We start from the raw sequence: 5,097 nt of genomic DNA, 5'->3' as shown, positions 1-5,097 counted from the left end.
GTGGAGGTGAAGCTAGGGTTACATGTCAAATAACATAGCATTCCGATCAGCTTACCATACAGAGACATAGACCATCCTCCTAATTGAGACAATGCTAGAGGAAGAATGGTTTTATGTCGGAGTTGAAACGACCTACTGAAAAAAAGATGCATACCTGGGATATTGGGTCCAGCACTATACCATACCCCTTTAAATATGGGACTTCTCTGTTTCCCATATCATTTCTCAGCAACACTGAGCCTGCTATCAGAATGTCACTTCTCTGTTGATTCTTCATTGAGGGCTTGATTCATGCTCTGGAACCAATAGAGATTAAGTGGCCTTTTAGACAGGCCAGCACACAGTCACACAGCAGATTAACTCCTATTGATTTATCGAGATTTACCTCAGCTAAGAAAACAGCTGGCACAGGGACAAATACCAGAGTTTGGCAAGGCATAAATCCATCAGAAGAAACCTGGCTCATTTGTTAAAAAGGATGCCTATTGCGGAATAGGTGGTTGGAGTCCGTTGGTCCCCAGTGGTGGCGAGTATATCCGTAGCTAGACTGCTGGTTATGTATCTGGTTGTGTATATTTTGAGACTCGTTATCACTATCACCACATTAGCCCCCCGAGGTGCAACCCATGTCTAGGGGAAAAATACATATTGTGGTACTAGACAACTCATTTCTGACTACAGCAGTGTACAAACTAGCAGCAACAAACTCAAACCAACCCAGGGATATAGCAAAACATGTCACAGTTGGTTGCATAGTGTGATAGCGTCATCGGCCTGAATCTAATACAATCATGGGCCAGTCAGTCTACATCTGTAAAACAGAGTTAGCTTCACATCTGAAGTGAAATAGAAAGGTGAATGCAGGGATCAGGTTGGTTCCACCAAGCTAATCATAACCACCATTGATAATGTAATCAGTGTGTTTGTGTGTGATCGATCAGTATCTTTTGATAAGGGGTCAGAAGCTGATCTACGCTACTATGCCTGTCAATGGGGCGCTGCCGGCAAAGACCTCACCTCCAGCCGCACTTCTTGTCTGGTCGTACATGGGGAGAACAGATTTAGGTACGTTTTGTCTGACCTGTTCAAACTTCAACATATATTGTTTGTGTATCAGATATTACCTATCCCTAACTGCCATTGGTAATAGAACAGTGATAGTGTGTATGTGTTCACAGATACATGAGATGCTGGCACTTAACACATGAGGTGATTACTAATAATACAGTTGTGTGTTCACAGAAACATGTATGGAGTCAGTACATGGAGACTTGCAAGAATGATGTGATGAAGTCCAGACTGATAAATGGGCTTGATACTGATGTCCCTGAATGAAGAGAGACCTGGCATTAACATTTTACTATACACAACCTTTACTTGTATTGTATCAGTCAATATGGGGTGGGAGAAAACCTGTGTATTCTGCACCAGGATCAGGAAACTCCTGTAGTATATGGGACACCACTCAGGAAGGCATGACCACTCTGACATGTTTGCCAAGGCAGCCCCATTTACCAGACAAAATGCCGACAAGCACAGTATCTGTATTGGCTGGGAATAACAATGAAAGGTGAAAGGTGCGCATTGTTATATTAGCAGAACATAATATAACAATATATTATGGTGAGGGGGGGGGGTTGACAGATGGGTGTGTCTTGATGGTGGCAAGGACACACCCAAGAAACACCCACATCAAACCACACCCCCAAGTTTGGCTTCTGTCATGGCCACCAGCATTTATTGAGCCAAAAAACTAGGCCAAATCAGTGGGTGCATTTTCCCTTTAAAGACATCCTCCAGTGATTTAAAAAAAAACTTTCATGTTGTGATATCCAAAGTATAAATAAAGTACACACACTAAAGGGTAAAAAAAAAAGTTTTGCGCAAATGTGTGTTTTTAAGACAACTGCAAACTTCAAGGAGTTGGTCCAATGGGAAGTCATGATGTCATCGGCCTCCACCTTGCTCGAGGAACAACAGAGGAGCAATAGAGAACAAAAGAGGAAAGCCCCCCCAGGTAACTGGAGTGACACTAAGATATTCAAACCATAACCCAATATAAGAGTCCTTCAGTGGTTTGTTCTCTTTGCTAGTATCATGGGCCTGTCTTCACTGGCTACCCCATATTAACTATTGTTCACATAGCTCCAGGTAATAGTCTGAGAACAGCATTATCAGAAATGTAAAAGCATCAGAGTCGTCCTGGCATTCATCCAGAACACCCAAATGACCACCAGTTCTCTGTTCCTGCTTATATTAACGTTAGTCATTTAGCAGACGCTCTTATCTCGAGGGACTTACAGTTGGTGCATTCATCTTGAGATATCTAGGTGGGACAACCACATATCACAGTCATAGTACATGTTCCTCAATAAAGTAGCTATCAGCAAAGTCAGAGCTAGAAAAGGGGTGGGGACTCAAGTGTGAGTGTTAGTTCATGAAAGTGTTTTAAAAAAAAAAATGTATTCAGTCTTTTCTATATGAAGTGAACTCATCTCTTTCACCATCTCCCTCTGGCCCTCATAGCAATAAATAACACCACTTTCTCTGTTTCCCTCTCTCCCTTCGTCCCAGAACAGCTACTGTTCAACTGATGTATGTCTTTTACTGTGACAGGTCCTCAACCACCGGATGTAGTATCTCCTGTGATCACCCCAGGCCTCGGAAGACCTCTTCAACTACAACAGGAAGCAGTCATACGACCAGGTCACGACCCCTCTTATAACACCATGAGTCAAGCGGAGCCCACCCCGTGAGCCGCAGTGGAAGGTTCCGGTCTCACTGAGGAGCAAGGTGTGGAAGGATTGTCAGGGGAGGAGAGGGAGACATAGTCAGCGCATCAGAATGAGGAAAAGAAAGAGGGGGAAAGAAAGAAAGAGAGAGAGAGAGAGGAGGAGAGGAAACATCTGTCAAATAGCAGCCTGTAACATCATTACACACAAGGCCCACCGGCTCACCTAACGGCCACAGCTGGGTCTAATACAGCCTCCATCCACAGGGTAAACTACTGTGTGACCCGCCATAGTCAGAACTATGTACACATCCAGCCAGGAGGCACCAGGGAGGGGATGATGGTGATGCCTAAGCCCACAATCGAGACTCATTGGGGAAGTGTCTTTGACCGCACTTCATCTTTTGCATTTTTTTGTTTTTGAACAAGAGGAGAGAGGCAGTGACTGAGGAGTGTGAGAGATAGATACTGAGAAAGAGAGAGAGTAGTCTGCCGCATGTGTTGGATGTTAATAAGATTTATTTAACTGTGTTTTCTTTTAACAAGCGAGATTTACACTCTCATTAAACTCTTCTATAGAGAATTGGTGAATGATATAACGCTGCTGTGTGATGTTGATGTATTTCTCACTGGCCTTATCACACACCGGGTAATTCTAGAACTATCTGCTCCTTTACAGCATTATAGGGTCCTTCGGCAGGGCATGCAACCTAGTTGTCTGTGCATCCTGCTGGAAGCATTAATTGCATGGTCAATCCGTATAGGGCTTTTCAGTCAAAAACATCGGTGATCTTTTGAACGCGTTGGGGGCAAAGAAACAACGGACCCCCATTCAGTGAAATGAAGTGGGCAGAGGGGCCATTTGCACGTAGAGCTTGGTAAAAGAGGGCATGATTTGTTAACATAATTGTAATCCAAACCCAACCTTAATTTACTTGTTGTGACACACTGAGGTTCCAAACGTATCCTATTTACACACTGTAGTGAAGTTTGACACCAGAATAAATATTTCTGACTCATATTGATGCCACATAGGCATAGGGATTAGTTGGTTTTTAGTAGAGGGTCTGAAATGTCATATTCAAACAATTGTTATTCAAACACCTTTACAACCTGATGGGAATTTAAGTTGTCTTTATTTTTCCTGTGAATGACAGTTCTGACCTACACATGGCCTACCGACAACTGCCATGTGCCGATTTAGGCATATTTTTAAATCAGGAGCTGATGGGTCAAGGATGGGGTATCAGCGTCCCCAGAGATCTTATAAATCTGAGTATTCTTCCGGAAGGTAAAAATGGGCCGTTCTCTGTCTCCAAACTGCCTAATCCCAGCACTTCCTCTCCTCCGCTCCTCTCCCCCTGCCCACAGTGTAATGCATTTTCTGTAACTAACAGCCGTTGTTTCCCGATTGTCACGCTCCCATCCCTTTCTCCAGGAATGTGTATGTCTGTGTGTGTGTGTGTGCAGGAGGGGAGAAGAGGAGGGGCCATTGGTCTCTGGTTGCGCAGGGCTCTCTTGTGGTCTTGGAGCCATGGACACCTAGGCCAGAGTGAGAGAGGGAGAGAGCGAGAGACGGAGAGAGCGAGAGAGAGGGAGAGAGAGGCTAGGAGCTGGCAGAGTATCTGGATAAGCCATTACTTTTTACACCACAAACCTCCCCTCCTCCTCCCTCCATCCCCAGCTCTGTGATGACTCTGGCAGGCATGGTGCTGTAACTGGGCCCCATTACGCCTAGCCCCCCCCCTCCTGGTTGAACAACCACCTCAGCGAAAGACAAACACTCGGATGTCAAGTCCTCTCGTGCTGGCAGCATACGGTGCCTTTCAACAGCCTTTAGGGCGTTTAATTAAGCATGTCCCTTATCTGCCCAGAGCCTGACAGACACAGAGCCTCAGGACCTGCAGGGACCACACTATGTACAGTACTGTAGGCACAACAGCACACCATGAGGACTTTCTGCAGTTAACCCTAAATACCATTCTGATGATTTGATGCCAGTTTCTCCCATGTATTCCCATTACCCTCAATCATTATGTGAGCATGCTACTGTCATAATGTTTGTGTTAAAAACATAAATGATTTCAGATCAGTGTTTTCCAGTTTCTCTGTGCTAAAAGCTCTTGTCTTAGTGTGGTACTGGTGGCAGGGTCTCCTGTCTGTGTGGAGTGTAGTCCAGTCAGTATGTTATGTCTACAGAGGGCCTGAGCAGGCTGTCTGACCCCTCAAGAGCCCTGGTGCTTTTGGGGATCATCACAGGTCCAGGCCTCTCTGTCCCGCCAGCCCAGGGGATGGGGGTGATTCTGGGTGTACGGGGAACCCTGTGACCCTCAGCCTGGGTCGGGTGTCAGGGGCTCACACTCTGG

The 5,097-nt window shown here is 45.4% G+C and overlaps 1 long non-coding RNA gene across 1 annotated transcript; it reads left to right on the top strand.

The window, feature by feature from the left end:
* Window positions 1-605: 605 nt before the first annotated feature.
* On the top strand, window positions 606-4,823 carry LOC139565883 (uncharacterized). The gene is made up of 3 exons (XR_011672998.1): window positions 606-1,065; window positions 1,243-2,017; window positions 2,617-4,823. It is a non-coding gene; the product is annotated as an uncharacterized lncRNA (long non-coding RNA).
* Window positions 4,824-5,097: the final 274 nt, after the last annotated feature.

Source organism: Salvelinus alpinus, chromosome 37 (assembly GCF_045679555.1).
Source record: "Salvelinus alpinus chromosome 37, SLU_Salpinus.1, whole genome shotgun sequence".
NCBI classification, from domain to species: domain Eukaryota; kingdom Metazoa; phylum Chordata; class Actinopteri; order Salmoniformes; family Salmonidae; genus Salvelinus; species Salvelinus alpinus.
This window is presented reverse-complemented; position numbering and strand designations above follow the sequence as displayed.